The sequence below is a fragment of the Thalassophryne amazonica genome, chromosome 10, assembly GCF_902500255.1.
Source record: "Thalassophryne amazonica chromosome 10, fThaAma1.1, whole genome shotgun sequence".
Taxonomy (NCBI): Eukaryota; Metazoa; Chordata; class Actinopteri; order Batrachoidiformes; family Batrachoididae; genus Thalassophryne; species Thalassophryne amazonica.
Genome location: NC_047112.1, coordinates 4,376,315 through 4,393,977, shown reverse-complemented (window position 1 = coordinate 4,393,977; position 17,663 = coordinate 4,376,315). Strand labels below are relative to the sequence as shown.

The following is a 17,663-nucleotide window of genomic DNA, read 5'->3' as shown; positions in this document are numbered from 1 at the left end:
CTACCCAGCAGTAGGGAATAAGTTTCATTACACTAGAAGTCTTTCAGAAAGCGCTGTAACTAGGTTTAAGGATATGATTCCTTCTTTATGTTCTCTAATGCCATATAACAACACAGTGCAGAGTAGCTACCTAAACTCTGTAAGGGAGATAGAGTATCTCGTCAATAGTTTTACATCCTCATTGAAGACAACTTTGGATGCTGTAGCTCCTCTGAAAAAGAGAGCTTTAAATCAGAAGTGTCTGACTCCATGGTATAACTCACAAACTCGCAGCTTAAAGCAGATAACCCGTAAGTTGGAGAGGAAATGGCGTCTCACTAATTTAGAAGATCTTCACTTAGCCTGGAAAAAGAGTCTGTTGCTCTATAAAAAAGCCCTCCGTAAAGCTAGGACATCTTTCTACTCATCACTAATTGAAGAAAATAAGAACAACCCCAGGTTTCTTTTCAGCACTGTAGCCTTTCTCTCCGATTGTTCTGTCTGAGTTATTTTCATTAGTTACTTCATCCAAACCATCAACATGTTTATTAGACCCCATTCCTACCAGGCTGCTCAAGGAAGCCCTACCATTATTTAATGCTTCGATCTTAAATATGATCAATCTATCTTTATTAGTTGGTTATGTACCACAGGCTTTTAAGGTGGCAGTAATTAAACCATTACTTAAAAAGCCATCACTTGACCCAGCTATCTTAGCTAATTATAGGCCAATCTCCAACCTTCCTTTTCTCTCAAAATTTTTTGAAAGGGTAGTTGTAAAACAGCTAACTGATCATCTGCAGAGGAATGGTCTATTTGAAGAGTTTCAGTCAGGTTTTAGAATTCATCATAGTACAGAAACAGCATTAGTGAAGGTTACAAATGATCTTCTTATGGCCTCGGACAGTGGACTCATCTCTGTGCTTGTTCTGTTAGACCTCAGTGCTGCTTTTGATATTGTTGACCATAAAATTTTATTACAGAGATTAGAGCATGCCATAGGTATTAAAGGCACTGCGCTGCGGTGGTTTGAATCATATTTGTCTAATAGATTACAATTTGTTCATGTAAATGGGGAATATTCTTCACAGACTAAAGTTAATTATGGAGTTCCACAAGGTTCTGTGCTAGGACCAATTTTATTTACTTTATACATGCTTCCCTTAGGCAGTATTATTAGACGGTATTGCTTAAATTTTCATTGTTACGCAGATGATACCCAGCTTTATCTATCCATGAAGCCAGAGGACACACACCAATTAGCTAAACTGCAGGATTGTCTTACAGACATAAAGACATGGATGACCTCTAATTTCCTGCTTTTAAACTCAGATAAAATGTTATATGGCTGGGGGGGCCTGGCTGCCGGTTTGTTTCTGTCTTTTGGTTTTCCTCCCAGGTGGCGTGCATTTGGGACTGAGTGGCTGTGTTGCTGAGGCTGTCAGGACCTCACCCTGATCACCTGCGACTCGTCAGGACTCACAGCTGTGGTGCATCTGGATGGATTGGAACATGTTGGCATTTAAGACTGGAGTGCACAGTGTGTATTTGCCAGAGACTCGACCTTGTGACCAGACGGGTGAGATCGTCATCTCGGGAGCCATCTCATCAGCAGCGGATGCTGAGAACGTCCAGGTTTGATGCACAGTCTGTGAAAGAGGAGGGGGTGAGGTTTCACGCTCGTCAGCACACTTCCTGAGGTACGTTAGATTTTGTGACTAACAGTTATACAGTCAGTAAATGTGGTGTCCCTCACACCTTATTGTATTGAGCTGTTTGTTAGTCATGTATCAGCTTCCACTGCAGTGGAGTTTTGTGAACTGGATGTTCCATGCCTGCAGGTTGGGAAGCTGATCAGTAATCAAGCCAGGAAGTGTTTGCTGTTTGTACACCTTTAAGTGTTCTGTGTGTAGAGTGTGGACTCACATAATGGTTCCTTCTTTCACAGACTCGGTTGTTGCGGCCACCTGGGGGGTGTCGGCGGGGTCCTTGGGTCCGAAACAACTTCTGGCTCCGGACCGTTAGCGCTGCTGGGAGCGCACCACGCCAGGCCGCACCTTTTGTTGTTATATTATCACTGTTATGTATTAAATTCAGTTAGCCTTTGAACCGTGCTCTGCTTATTTCATACTGGGTCCTTCAAACGCTGGTCGGTTCTCCGAGCTGCGTCTGACACATAACAGTAGTCTCTGGCCAAACATCATGGACCCAGCGGTAGCAGAGACGGTAACGCGCCGGGAAGGCGGCAGTAGACGTTCAGTGGTTATCCGGATCAGTTGCGGGGCTCTCCGCCCGGAAGGTGCGTGTTTGAGAACCCATTACTGGATACTGATTTGTGCTCTCTTGCAGCCGTGTTCCTGTGTTGTGCCTTATCCGTGGGTCGTGGTGGAGTGTGACCGGCGACGGCTTCGCGTCACGCTCCGACCGGATAAGAGGTGTAAACGGGAGCTGCAAGAGTGCGTTTGTAATGGGTTCACGCGCACGGCGGAGCTCTGTTAGCACGGGTCGCTGGGCTTCCTGTGTTACAGTCGTAGCCCCGTTTCCCCGGATAAAGGTAACTACTGCGTCTGTTGTATCAGCTCCGGCGTTATTTAGTTGAGCACATTTTGGTTGTGTGTTGCACTCAGCTGCGCACATAAAAGCAGCTCGTTTGTTTTTTTCTGTCGCCAAAGGGGTTTTTTCATTTTTTGCACTCTGGCTCCCCCTTGTGGTGACTGAATCACGTTACCGTCAAGCTCTTGAGTAGGAACAGGTGTGTTCCATTTGGTTGAGCTTGACGGTATAACTCACTGATTGTTTTGTGTTAGTTCATTTTGTGTGGGTGTTTTTTTGAGTTGGTTTTTGTGTGGGATTTTATTTTTTGCTGTCCACTATTTGTCTGGGGGTGTGACCCTGTAGCCTGTCTGAAAAAGAACAAAAAACAAAAAAAAAAGGGACCCAAACAACTGTGTGTTGGTCTGTTTGTTTTTCCTTCTATTTCTTTTTGTTTCACATCCCCAGGGTTAGATGGAACGGTCCCCTGGGGGGTGATGGGGTGGTACTTGGGTTGTTTTTTCTCTTTTTGTTATGCCCTCTCTTCTCCTCTGACTCCAGCCGGGTGTGCCGTAGTGTCTGCATTGCTGGAGGGGTGCAGTTAGATTGTGCTGGGCGTTTCCCAGGTAGCCTCTGCACCCGGGAGGGGAGGGGGGGGGGGTTGGGGTATCTTTTTGTTTCCCCCCCCCAGTTTCCGCCTTCAGGGTTTGACTGTGGTGTCCTCTGGGGGGGAAAGGGCTGTGGGTCCATCTAGCCGTGGACGGCCGGGGCTGGGTCCATTGGTCATGAGGGGAGGCGTCTCCTGGGGTTGACGAGTGGTCCTCTGGGAGGCGCTGGTAGTCCCCGTGGGTGACGTTGGATCCCAGAGGGACCTCGGCCGTGGTTATTACTCCTGGAGCTGGCGGGAGGCCCTCTGGGGGGTGTTGGTCCCTACGTGTCGTTTGGGGGGAGGAGGGGGGGGTATTTTGGCATTTTTGTTTGTGAGTTCAAGTTTGGGTTGTTTTTCTTTTCTCCCCTTCCCTGGGGTTTGATGGGACGGTCCCCTGGGGAGGGGGGTGTGTTTTGGTTGTTTGTGTTTTGTTTTATGACTAATTACACATGTTTGGATAAAGGCTGACCGCACAGGTGTAAGAACTCCTGGCCACACCTGTGCTAAGAGACTGTCAGAAACAAGGGCAAAGATGCAGCCAGTTCAACCAGTCTGTTGGAGAATGAACGCAGACGCGGTTTCCAGCCATGGTCCCTGGAGGGGGGTGTTTCTCCTGGGCCAGGTGTGTGTGGTCGCCGGGAGGCTTCCCGTGAGGGTGGGGTACTGTTATATGGCTGGGGGGGCCTGGCTGCCGGTTTGTTTCTGTCTTTTGGTTTTCCTCCCAGGTGGCGTGCGTTTGGGAATGAGTGGCTGTGTTGCTGAGGCTGTCAGGACCTCACCCTGATCACCTGCGACTCGTCAGGACTCACAGCTGTGGTGCATCTGGATGGATTGGAACATGTTGGCATTTAAGACTGGAGTGCACAGTGTGTATTTGCCAGAGACTCGACCTTGTGACCAGACGGGTGAGATCGTCGTCTCGGGAGCCATCTCATCAGCAGCGGATGCTGAGAACGTCCAGGTTTGATGCACAGTCTGTGAAAGAGGAGGGGGTGAGGTTTCACGCTCGTCAGCACACTTCCTGAGGTACGTTAGATTTTGTGACTAACAGTTATACAGTCAGTAAATGTGGTGTCCCTCACACCTTATTGTATTGAGCTGTTTGTTAGTCATGTATCAGCTTTCACTGCAGTGGAGTTTTGTGAACTGATTGTTCCATGCCTGCAGGTTGGGAAGCTGATCAGTAATCAAGCCAGGAAGTGTTTGCTGTTTGTACACCTTTAAGTGTTCTGTGTGTAGAGTGTGGACTCACATAATGGTTCCTTCTTTCACAGACTCGGTTGTTGCGGCCACCTGGGGGGTGTCGGCGGGGTCCTTGGGTCCGAAACAGCTTCTGGCTCCGGACCGTTAGCGCTGCTGGGAGCGCACCACGCCAGGCCGCACCTTTTGTTATTATATTATCACTGTTATGTATTAAATTCAGTTAGCCTTTGTACCGTGCTCTGCTTATTTCATACTGGGTCCTTCAAACGCTGGTCGGTTCTCCGAGCTGCGTCCGACACATAACATAAAACTGAAGTTATTGTACTTGGCCCCACAAATCTTAGAAACATGGTGTCTAACCAGATCCTTACTCTGGATGGCATTACCCTGACCTCTAGTAATACTGTGAGAAATCTTGGAGTCATTTTTGATCAGGATATGTCATTCAAAGTGCATATTAAACAAATATGTAGGACTGCTTTTTTGCATTTACGCAATATCTCTAAAATCAGAAAGGTCTTGTCTCAGAGTGATGCTGAAAAAATAATTCATGCATTTATTTCCTCTAGGCTGGACATTGTAATTCATTATTATCAGGTTGTCCTAAAAGTTCCCTAAAAAGCCTTCAGTTAATTCAAAATGCTGCAGCTAGAGTACTGACAGGGACTAGAAGGAGAGAGCATATCTCACCCATATTGGCCTCTCTTCATTGGCTTCCTGTTAATTCTAGAATAGAATTTAAAATTCTTCTTCTTACTTATAAGGTTTTGAATAATCAGGTCCCATCTTATCTTAGGGACCTCGTAGTACCATATCACCCCAATAGAGCGCTTCGCTCTCAGACTGCAGGCTTACTTGTAGTTCCTAGGGTTTGTAAGAGTAGAATGGGAGGCACAGCCTTCAGCTTTCAGGCTCCTCTCCTGTGGAACCAGCTCCCAATTCAGATCAGGGAGACAGACACCCTCTCTACTTTTAAGATTAGGCTTAAAACTTTCCTTTTTGCTAAAGCTTATAGTTAGGGCTGGATCAGGTGACCCTGAACCATCCCTTAGTTATGCTGCTATAGACGTAGACTGCTGGGGGGTTCCCATGATGCACTGTTTCTTTCTCTTTTTGCTCTGTATGCACCACTCTGCATTTAATCATTAGTGATCGATCTCTGCTCCCCTCCACAGCATGTCTTTTTCCTGGTTCTCTCCCTCAGCCCCAACCAGTCCCAGCAGAAGACTGCCCCTCCCTGAGCCTGGTTCTGCTGGAGGTTTCTTCCTGTTAAAAGGGAGTTTTTCCTTCCCACTGTAGCCAAGTGCTTGCTCACAGGGGGTCGTTTTGACCGTTGGGGTTTTACATAATTATTGTATGGCCTTGCCTTACAATATAAAGCGCCTTGGGGCAACTGTTTGTTGTGATTTGGCGCTATATAAAAAAATTGATTGATTGATGAATGAATGCAAATCAGGATGAGGTCAAAAGGCCAACCTCTTCACACTGTAACCAACAAGCCAATGACGCAAAGAGTAAATTGCACTACCGTGTCATGCAGCGCCGAATTCAGAGGTCAGCACAACCGGAGTGCAATGGCTGAGCCTCATCCTGGGTGAACCACCTTCTTGTTCATGATATGTCCCCTGCCAGGTAAGGGTTAGGGTTAGGGTTAGACCACTACACTGAGGCCCTCTCTGACCATGAGGACTCTGATGTGTCAGAGGATGATCTACCACCTGAATCTGCACCTGTGCAAGGTCACTTCAGAGTGAATGTACACACAGGCACCTCACGTAAAAAACGTGATTGGAAATTGAGAGTGACTGAGCCCATTTTAATTATTGGTGATTCCAACCTCAGCCGCATCGGCACACATGACTATCCTGGTGTGCAGATTGACTCCTATCCTGGTGCCACATTTCGTAATGCAGGTGACCTGATGCAGAGAGTGGACAAACAAATTGATGTCCAAAAAATTGTTCTTTCCTTTGGGATCACTTAACGACATTGTGACCCCAAGGCCACAACAGTGAAACAACTCCTGCATGTGGTTAGAGAGACTAAGAGACAGTTTCCATATGCTGAAATTTGTGTACCACTAATCAACTATTCACCAGAACTTCCCCAAGAACAACAAAACAATCTGATTGACCTGAACACATACATTTTTAAAAATCTCACCTACATTCATCTCATTGACGATGACCTCTTCCACACGACAGATGACCTTGTACACTGTTCCCCAGACACTGCACAACGGATTCTGAACCATTGCGCTGAGGAGTTAAATTTCCCAAGCCCCTGAATGTCAGAGAGAGGGGCTCTGGGAATTTTCCATGTCCCCATAGTGATGTGTTGTTTCTGAGCAAAAGTTTTAAACCCACTCCCACACAATTACACATACTGAATAAAGGCCTTTCATTTATTCCCACACACTCTTTCACACATTCTGACAAATTACAACTTGAATTTGATTTACAGTGCTACCACAGGAAAGTGGATTTAGCTTTATATTTTAAAAACAAGGAAAAACCCACAGTGGAGGAGCAGAATTCTCTGGCTTGGCGTTTCCATCTGCCCACTGGATGGCGCCCTCCCCTCACTGAACTCCCTCTGGAAGCTGGTTATCTACACAAACATGATAAAAGGATCCTGAAACATAATTTTATTAGAAAGAGAAACACAATTTAACACCTGAGGAATTATTGGAACTGAATAGTTTAAAAGAGAATAAAAATATAGTGATTAAACCTGCAGACAAAGGTAATATGGTTGTCATCATGGATTTAGACCAATATAAATATGAGGTACATAGACAGCTTTCAGACGGTGTTTATTACACTCCACTCCAAAGACCAATTTTTCTAGACACTATTCCTATGGTACACAGCATTTTGGATACATTACACAAAAATAAATACATTACAGCAAAGCAAAAAAGTTATTTGAAAGGAAGACCGGATCCCAGAGAAAGACGCTTTTACATCCTACCCAAAATACACAAAGAAAAAGATAAATGGACTGTACCTAATGAAATCCCTCCAGGCAGACCCATAGTTTCAGATTGTGGTAGTGAGACATATGCCACAGCAGAATATATTGATTTTTATCTCACACCATTATCAATAAAACACCCATCATATGTCAGAGACACCACCCATTTCATCCAAGCTGTCAGGGAATTGGCTGTGCCTGCACATGCTTTATTTTTCACTATTGATATTGACTCATTATATACCAATATTCCAATTGAAGCAGGTATCCAAGCAGTTAAAGAAATTTTTTTGAATTTCCCAGATGAATCTAGACCAGATGAGGAGTTACTACTGTTGTTACGGATTAATTTGACCAGGAATGATTTTATGTTTGATGGCAAATATTATTTACAAATTAAAGGCACAGCAATGGGCAAACGCTTTGCCCCCGCATACGCAAATATTTTCATGGCCAAGTGGGAATCTCAAGTTTTGGCCATATGCCCCAAAAAACCCTTACATTATTTACGGTATTTGGATGATATATTTGGTATATGGGTGGATTCTGAATCTGAATTTGAGGACTTTTTAAACACACTGAATACATTCAATCCATCCATTAAAATTAAACACACCCACAGTTTTCAGGCAGTAGATTTCTTGGACACTACAGTCTTTAAAGGCCCATCGTTTGTACAGTCCCACAAGGTGGATGTAAAAGTATTTTTTAAACCCACAGACACACATGCACTTTTACACAGGAGTAGCTTTCATCCCCGCTTTACTTTTCCAGGCACTGTTAAGTCTCAGCTGCTTAGATTTCACAGGATCTGTACTAGGCCCTGTGACTTCTACGAAGCCACTAGAGTGTTGTTTAGGACCTTGAGGCGTAGAGGATACTCGCGTACCATGCTGAGAGCCTGTCTCCGCTCTTTTCAAGAGCCAGGAGCAGAGCGAAAGGATCAACTCATCCCTCTCATCATGAAGTTCTCCTCTTCCACCCTTAGATTTAATCACCTCCTAAAACACAATTTTGCACATTACATAACCGAAAGTGGATTAATCCCAACACACTCTGTGATCTCGGCCTACAGAAAACATAAAAATTTGAAGGACATTTTGATTAGAGCCTGTGTGCCATCTCCTACTCCTGTGCTCAAAAAACTTACATTATTAGATGATTTTTTTTCCTGACCTTGAAATTAGTGAAAAGTAATCATACTGGCATCGTTTATCCCATTGTTCAGTCCTTTTCTCCGGCTTCCTCTAATTTGGTTTATATCATTTTTTGTACAGTGTGTGGGAAACAATATATTGGACAAACACAAAATACACTCTTAATCAGATTCACACAACACAGATACAATTTGAAACATAAAAAAGAGATACATACCCCAGTTGTCTGTCATTTTCTGGCCCATGGGATTGATTCCATCCACCTTTCTGGCCTGGAGTCAGTCCCCACCTGGAGTAAGAGTGAGAGAATTAGAGCTGAAAACAAATGGATTAAACAGCTTTCAACCAAATTTCCATATGGATTGAATGGGAACATAGGGGTCACTGTGGGTTACCCAAACCTGCCCACCAACCCTAATCCTACACCCTAACTTAACCTAACCCTAACCTCAATCCTTACCCATAGCCCTAACCCTAACCTTAACCCAACCTGACTTAACCTAATCCTAACCCTGACTCCTAGCCCTAACCCTAACCTTAACCCAACCTGACTTAACCTAATCTTAACCCCTGGCCCTAACCTTAACCCTTGGCCCTAACCCTAATCTCAACCCAACATAGTTTAGCCTAATCCTAACCTTAACTCCTGGCCCTAACCTTAATCCTTGGTCCTAACCCTCTGACCCTAACCCTAACCTCTGTTCCTAACCCTAACCTTAACCCAACCTGACTTAACCTAATCTTAACCCCTAACTTTAACCCCTGGCCCTAACCTTAACCCTTGGCCCTAACCCTAACCTCAACCCAACTTACCTTAACCTAATCTTAATCCCCACCATAACCTCTGGCCCTAACCTTAACCCTACTCCCAACCCCATTTAAACCAAATTGGACACCAATTTACACGTCTAAAGATAACCTAACCCTGGACTACCAACCTCATACAGGACCCCTACATTTTGTACACATTTAACCATAGTCTTTTTGGGGACACATATATATACACACAATACCTAATTCTCACCTGTTTTTGTTAATAGTTCAAGACCATTCTGTGTAAATATATAGATAATTAATACAATTATGTACATAAATAACAGTTCATAAATATTATTTACTGCCAAAAATACACATAAAAATAAAAAAATAAGTAAATTAAAACATTTAAAAAAATAATACTTACCTTTCTGTATGTAAATACTTACCTTTATTTTGACGGACGGGTCATCCTTTTGTCGTTATTGACCTTTGACCCCCGCTGCATTCCAAGTTTTTTTTCACCTGAAGTTCTTGTTAAAAGTTTCTTTTTCTTTTCCAAAGCAGAGGCTGAGTTTGTCGTCACGCCCCCTATAAGAGGACCCTCAGCCCTCTGCAGCTCATTTCCACATCGAACTGTTTATACAGAGACTGCTACTTGCTGCTTCGGACACTGAACTAACAGTCTTTTTCAAGACTTTTTCACCGTGCTCCAACGCCTGAAGAAGACCTCCAACGGTAGAAACGTCGCGACGGAGCACTTTTTTCAATTTTTTGGCCATATTAATTTTTTTAGCAAGCTAACTAGCTTGTTAACGCTTTCGACACGGCATTACACGCCGACACCGAAATGTCCGGCTGGACATTAGTTAGGAACAGACGCCGACCCAGGCTACAAATGGACTACGACCATGGGGGGTTTTTTGAGCGAGGGAGTGCCCGTGCACCTCCGTCTACACGTCAGGGACGGAGCGCTAACCTTAATGCTAATCCTAACCCTAACCAGAACCATCAGAAGACTGGGACTCAGAAATACGAGGTGAAGGGCGTGGGAAAACTTGGACCAGCTCGGTCTCAAGGTTTTCCTCTCTGTCCACGGAGACTGCCGGGACCCTAAGTTTCACCACTCGTTGTTCCAAGCCAACCAGAGGAGGCAAAGCAGGGCCTAAACTCAGGTCAGGTGGATCAGGTGGCTTCTCAAAATTAGAAGTGTGGGCTGTGCCGCACACAGTTGACCGTGGAGGAGACAAGGCCTGACAGTGAGAGACAGCAGGGATGGTGGTTTGTGTGCATGTCCCTCAGATGCAATGTATGACCCCCCAGGGCGGTAAAAAAAATTCTCTGTTTGGGACATTCAGATCTGTCCGTGGAGTGTGAACAGCAGTCTGGCGCGTGCCTGTGTTCTGTGCCGCGTGTAACGCTGGAGTGTGAGAAGTGGACACAGTGGCGCATGGAGGAGATGGTGGTGGGACAGGAGGCTGACGCACAACTGGAGGAGCAGGTGTTTTTTCTGACCTCTCAGGTGGGTGTGTTTGTGTCAGTAGGCAGTCTGTAATAAACGTGCGGGCCCGATCCAGCGTGTAGTCTGTGAGTCGTGGGTAATTACGCAGTGCCCAGCGCTCTGCTACAGCTAAGGCCTCAGGCCAGTCTGGATAGAACGTGCCTGAGAGTGTCCAGAAGTGTCTGTAGTGTGTCTGTGTAGTGTTCCTCCAGTGATTGCTTAGCAAACTGACCCCACTGCTTAGCATTCCCCCAGAGAAGCATCAGGATGTTATCAGATGCCAGGGCTGGTCTGATACATTTGGACAGATCGTCCACTTTTTTGTCCAGCATAATGTTTGCTGATCCATCACTCTCATCCAAAAGATTATTCAAATGATGCATGACTTTAATAGTCTTAAACATTATGCGAATCAATCTCGCGAGATCGCGGCCTGCAGGCCTCCGCATGGTGGAGGTGGTACCACGTGTGTTGGTACGCGAACCCGACCGGGACCGGGACCGTTCATAATAACGGCCACGGTGTCCGGAACCACGGACAACATCCATGTAGGAACGTTGTACATGATTAGTGGAACGAGTATTTTTGAAGCGAGGTGGCGCTGGCAGGTTAGCATTAAAGTTAGCGCTCCGTCCCTGACGTATAGACGGAGGTGCACGGGCACTCCCTCGCTCAAAAAACCCCCCATGGTCGTAGTCCATTTGTAGCCTGGGTCGGCGTCTGTTCCTAACTAATGTCCAGCCGGACATTTCGGTGTCGGCGTGTAATGCCGTGTCGAAAGCGTTAACAAGCTAGTTAGCTTGCTAAAAAAATTAATATGGCCAAAAAATTGCCGCGACGCTCCGCCACAGGAAAAACACCTCCGTTGGAAGCCTTAAGGACAAGTTGGAACATGTCCTGCTGTTAAACAATTTCTCATATACTCACTCCACTGAAAGCCATCAAAAGCCACCTGGATTTTACAAATGGTTATCAACACGGAGGTGTTTTTCCTGTGCCGCCGCACCGCGCCGGCTGCGTCCCAACGCGCGGACCCGTCCGCACGTCTTTCATTAAAAAAAAATCTCCTTTAACAGTTGAATATCCGGATAAAATGCTGAAACCGACTTCTTCTGAAACTTCTGTTCTCTCACGACGTCCTGGATCAATAGAGCCTGAAATGTGGAGGTTTTCAGCTTGAACAGGCTGACGACGGCGGCTGAGAGCGCTGAGCGACGTCTCGCACCGTGGGAAGTCCTTAAAGCGACAGAATCACCTCAAAATCTCTCATCAGCCGTTAAAATTTTCACTGAAAACCAGCTTAATTTTTCGAACCGTGTCCGCTTCGATGTGTCTCACAGGTTTAGAAAAAATTTTGATCAAACAAAGCGCCAGTCTCTCAGCAACTTCGCAGACAAAGGAATTCCGACGAGGGGCTGGACGACTCCTCCCACAAGGAGTGCTCACAGGCGAATGACGTCACCGACAGGCGTGGAAAAACTCACGCATGCGCACGAGGGTTCAAGCATGTCTGACGTAAAAACATATGAATGAAATCCATATAGTTTTTGAAAAAAATAAAAAGGACCTATACTTTATGGACAGCCCTTGTATATGTGTCCCCAAAAAGACTATGGTTAAATGTGTACAAAATGTAGGGGGTTAGGGTTGGGTGTGAGGTCCTGTATGAGGTTGGTAGTCCAGGGTTAGGTTATCTTTAGACGTGTAAATTGGTGTCCAATTTGGTTTAAATGGGCTTAGGGTCGGGCTAAGATTAGGAATGGGGTTGGGAGTAGGGTTAAGGTTAGGGCCAGAGGTTATGGCGGGGATTAGGATTAGGTTAACCTAAATTGGGTTGAGGTTAGGGCCAAGGGTTAAGGTTAGGGCCAGGGGTTAAAGTTAGGGGTTAAGATTAGGTTAAGTCAGGTTGGGTTAGGGTTAAAGTTAGGGTTTCGGCCCCTCCACGGGGTCGAAGGTGCATGGGCTCTGCCACGATCAGAAAGCTCCCCGTCGGGTCGGGGCTGGGGTTTAAAGTGGCGTTTATAACGCCCCTGAATCCAGTCAGACATCATGTAATAGGACAATCAGGTTAAATCAGACCACAATTTGGTATAATAAAAATAAAATGCACAGGAAAAATGAAAAATCAACAGGTGGGAGACGTGCAATGAGGAGGGAAGAGAAAAAAAATGAAAAAAAGCAAGGAAATGTCTGCAAAAAATAGAAAAAAATGGTGCAAACGTGCTTCAGTCGCGACGTTTCGGTCTCAAAAGACCTTCATCAGGCGTGAAGCACTTAATTTTCAGTCTTTAAAAAGACTGTGGTTCTGTGTGGAGCAGCTGGTTTTGCAGTCCTCTCTCATCCGAGTTTGGATTTGAAAATGACAGCTGGTGGCTGTGAGTGGCTCTTTTTGAGGGTGGGTGGAGTCAGCACTCTGGGCTTGTGTGAGAAAGTTTTTAGAATGTTTTTTTTTTTAGAAAAAATAAAAAGAGAAAACATTTAGAAAAGACAAAAAGGGGGGGGGAAGAGGGGGAGAAATTGAAAAAAAGCAATTGGAGAAAAAAGGTAAGTATTTTTCTGGGTTTTATTTTAAAAAATGTGCAAAAAGTGAATAAAAAAATGAAAAATGAAGATATTATATACATATATTATGTATATGCATTTTGGTGTGTGGGGGGAACCTGCAACCCAGGTGTAGGGCCTCATTTAGGGCCTCAAGGTTAGAGTTATGGTTGGGGTTAGGGGAAGGGGTTGGGGTTAAGGTTAGGGGAAGGGGTCAGGTTTAGGATTAATGTAGAGAGGGAGTTCAGGTCAGAAGGTTTAGGGTTGGGGCAGGGGTTAGGGGAGGGGTCAGGCTTAAGATCAATATAGAGATGGGGTTCAGGTCAGAGGGGTGTGGGTCCAGGAAGGGAGGGATAAAATCAATTTTAAAAAGGTTATTTTTTCAAAAAAAGTTTGGGGGTCAAGGGGATCATATCACAAATCAAATGTGGAGGTGTGTAGGCTGCACACTCCCCATTTTTTTTTTTTTTGTTTGTGTTGCGTTGTGTTTCCAGTGTGTGTTGTGGTGTGGTGACCTCTGACCTTCCATTGAGGTCTAATGGGTATTTAGTAGATAACTGTTTTATCCATTTATATTCTGTTTTAATCCTCTTGTTTTTGTTACAGGTGGAGCAGGATTCCAGGCCGGAGATCTGAAGGGCTTCCAGTCCATGTGCCAGGAAGTGGCACACATTTTGTGTTTGTGTTGGGGTGGGTACTTTTATCTAACACTATGATGGCACAGGTGGGATCATCCTGGGATGTTGGGCCCCTTTTCTTTGTGTTCAGGGGTCTTATAAATTTAATATCCTGGCCGTGTTGCAGGATGAAGTGTGCTGTATCAGGGGTCCAGTGTATGTTGTCCTCTGTGGTGTGGAAATCCTCAAAATGAATGAGAGGAATAAAGGGACAATGATCTTGTATGCAGTAATTTAATTCAAATAAATTGTCCTGTTGTTGTGGTGGAAGGTCTGGGGAAAAATTGATTAAAGGCACGAAAATCTGAGCCCGTGGAAATCATCCCCTGGTCTCCCTCATTGCCTGGAGAAGTTGTCTTTCTACCGTGCCCCTGGGGTCACATTCACGGGAGTTGATGCCGAAGGATAACAGTACCTTCTTCACATCTGCCCTAATAGTTGCTCCTTTCATTATTTGGGCTGCATTTCGGAATGTGGCACCTGGAAATGAGTCTATTTGGACTCCTGAGAGGTTGTGTGTGTCAATCTGGCTCAGATTTGAATCTCCAGTTATTACATTTGGTTCAGTTACTGTCAGTTGCCAATGAGTTTTCGTGTTGTGTTTCTGCAAATTGGTCTTTCTTGCGTGCGGAATTCTCCACAAAATCATTCTCGGACAGGTAACTATCCTTATCATCTGGTGGAGCCGGTTGTGTCAGGTAAGTATGGTGAGGCTCATGTTCTGATGTAACATCATCAGAGGCATGGACCTCATCGAAGTGGGCCTGGGAGGGTCCTGGGGAAGGGGGAGGACCCTGGGTTGGTTCTTCCTCAGGGTTCCCATTGGAGTTCCTGGACGTTGCCGGGACTCTAGGACGTACCACGCGCTGTTCCCGAATCAACACCGGGGGCGCCAGCGGAGACGGTGTCAAATGTAGTGGAATGCGTGGCTCCCCGGACCTTGGAGGAGGGGAGGGGGCTGAAGGAAGAGAGGAAACCGGCATTTTCTCTTTTTGTTTTTGGGTTTGAAGGTCGGGTAGTTCCACAAATTGAACAGTTATGTTAGCAGAAGGTGGTGATGGGGTCAATGATGGGTGTGTAGCTGGTGGAATATCAGTTTTTTCCGGGCTTTGTGGTGGAGGTGTTGGTCTTAGCATGCAGTCAGTGATGAAGGTGCATGCTTGGTCTAAGGTCTTATTAGTAATACGTGGGTAATTACGGAGGGCTGAGCACTTACAAGCTGCTTCATTGTTCTCCTCCTCTGCGCAGAGCAAAAAATATATATTTGTCTCTCTCTGACTGGTTTCTTTTCAGTGTTTGTGCCTCTCATTTCTTTAAAAACAGGGTGCAAACCCAACAGTTTTTTCTTGGCGCCCAACGTGGGGCATTGGCAGATCTTCTCGAGCGAACGGAGGAAGACACGCCGCAGACTGTGCACGTCCGATTCCACTAGAGGGATCGAAGGAAAGTCCTGAGGAGTGAATTCTCCGTCGGGCCGGTGACTATAGACGTCCACCTCCGCTCGCCGCAGTAGATTGACGACGCCTCCGAACCAAATGAGGGGCGCAACAAATTGACGTAAGTAATTACTGCCTGCCTGTGAGGAAAATATGTTGAGGAGGGGTTAGAGTCCCCATCCGGAATAAAGTGCGGGGGAGGGAGTTAGTCTCCGGTCCTGCCGGCACAGGTGGCGGAGGGGTTAGAGTCCCCATCCGGCTGAGAAATACAGGAGTTAGAAGCAGTTAGAGAGACGCGAATTAATTGATTATTTCAAAAGTGAAACTAAGTGTGTTTGTGGTATGAATGAGAGAAAATTCTGTTTTTGTTGTTTTGTTGTAAGGATTTTGTTGTGTTATTTATGTATTATTTTTTTTTGTTTTCTTCTTTAGATGAGGGCTTGTCTGTAATTGCAATCATTGATGTAATCTGTAATTTATTTTGTATGTGTGTGAGAGTTGGAGCGGTTGTGGGAGTGTGTGTGTGTGTGTGTGTGTGTGTGTGTGTGTGTGTGTGTGTGACAGTGTCGGACTGTATGTGTGGTATTGTTTGACTGAGTATTCCTTAGTAATGATAAAAGAATGAGACTGTGAGTGACTGAAGCACAGACAGCTTGATATCCCATTTTATCAGGGGATAAAAGTGGAGCCGTTGTCTGCAAAGTAGGTCATTTTAAGTCCATATGCACCACACTCACATATTCCCGACGAGTCTGCAAAGAGGGGGATTCCAAGGAAGGTCCGCCCCACGGGGTAGAAGCTTGACCTGAACTTTGCAGAGTGAAGGGGAATAGGTGACCAACATGGGAAACACATGCACAGAAAATAAGCCCCTATTTCAGGGCGATGAAAAATACATGCACAAACGCAATCCGGAAAATCTGAAGTACATAATTAAATGAAAAAAGAAATATGGATTTTCAGGTAAATTGGTCATGCCAGATTGTGAAGGTTTGGTGTTAAAGCTTACAGCAGCAGCAGCAAATAAAAAGGGTAACAGGAAAGTAAGAAAAGAAGGAGAGAGAGAAAGTGCAAAAATATGGCTCAGTGAAGCACAGATGAGAGTAGAGGCCATAAAGAGGAAGAAAGACGAGAAAGGAAAGTCAGAGGGGAAAGTAATGTTTGTAAAACCTGAATATAATGAGAGGGACATTTACAGGACATGCTGCAGACGGCACGGTCCTGCCATACGGGAATGAGGAAGATCCGGCAGCGGCGTTACAGGCTCAAATAACCGATGTAATGACCAGAGTTAAAAACAAGTTTAAACAGAAAGCGGACTATGGTAAAATAAATGCATGTAAACAAAAGGCAGATGAGGATGTGGATGATTATAATCAGCGTTTAGGGACAGTTTTCTGTGCAAACAGCGGTATACCGCATAATGATGATCAAGCGGGAGCATATCAAAATCAGCTGAAACAAGCCCTCCTGAATGGTTTGAAGCCAGAAATTAGTGCATGGATTAGAAATCACAATGTGACCACTGACTCAGATGATATGATTAAGATACTGGACGTAACAACAAACACACCAATAAGTGACAACATTAATGAGTTACCAGAAAAACAGATAACAATCACAGTTGATATTCATGGAGCATGGTCATTACCACTTCTGAAAGACCTGGGGTGACTCTAAAGGTAAATGGACAGGACATGGATTTTCTCTGTGACACAGGAGTATGTAAGACAGTGATAACAGACAGACCTCCCGGAACTAAATTTGCAAAAGAAGTCGTTCAAGTTGGTAGAAAAAGAAGTCGGTAAAATCTGCAAATGGACAGGTGAATTCAGAGAAAATATTGAAGTTTGTCAATTTTGAAGATCCTGAAACGAACCAAACTGCTTGTGTCTCTGTGGTTTATTCGCCCCATTGTCCAGTAAATTTACTGGGACGAGATTTAATGACTGCCTTATCTATAGGAGTCACGCCAACAGTAGGTGGTATGAGAGCTGCCAGGCAGCCCGCTACTGTATATACAAATTTGGCCCAGGCCTGGCAGTACTCTTTGGATCTGTCGGAGTTGAGACAAACTGAACAATTACTGGAGGAAGGTCTGATGACCTGTGAAAACAGAGAACATGTAGTAATGATGTCACCAAAAGATCTACACATAACTATACTATTCACTCCACGAAAGGATGAAAGGTATGGAGCAGGATTTCTGAAAATTCCATCAGAATTACAGACAGTAGCACACCTATACACAGACAG

The 17,663-nt window shown here is 45.1% G+C and overlaps 2 long non-coding RNA genes and 1 pseudogene across 3 annotated transcripts; 1 reads left to right on the top strand and 2 right to left on the bottom strand.

The window, feature by feature from the left end:
* Positions 1 to 5,894: 5,894 nt before the first annotated feature.
* On the bottom strand, positions 5,895 to 6,003 carry LOC117519591 (annotated as a pseudogene).
* A 2,158-nt stretch (positions 6,004 to 8,161) lies between these two features.
* LOC117518242 lies at positions 8,162 to 9,795 on the bottom strand. Its single transcript, XR_004562925.1, has 4 exons — positions 9,702 to 9,795; positions 9,521 to 9,548; positions 8,714 to 8,785; positions 8,162 to 8,340 (listed from the first exon to the last, which is right to left on the bottom strand). It is a non-coding gene; the product is annotated as an uncharacterized LOC117518242 (long non-coding RNA).
* A 200-nt stretch (positions 9,796 to 9,995) lies between these two features.
* On the top strand, positions 9,996 to 15,342 carry LOC117518245. Of its 2 annotated transcripts, none has more exons than XR_004562927.1 (3): positions 9,996 to 10,774; positions 13,901 to 13,984; positions 15,295 to 15,342. It is a non-coding gene; the product is annotated as an uncharacterized LOC117518245 (long non-coding RNA). The 2 variants fall into 2 exon arrangements; XR_004562928.1 differs by lacking the exon at positions 9,996 to 10,774 and adding an exon at positions 12,234 to 13,297.
* Positions 15,343 to 17,663: the final 2,321 nt, after the last annotated feature.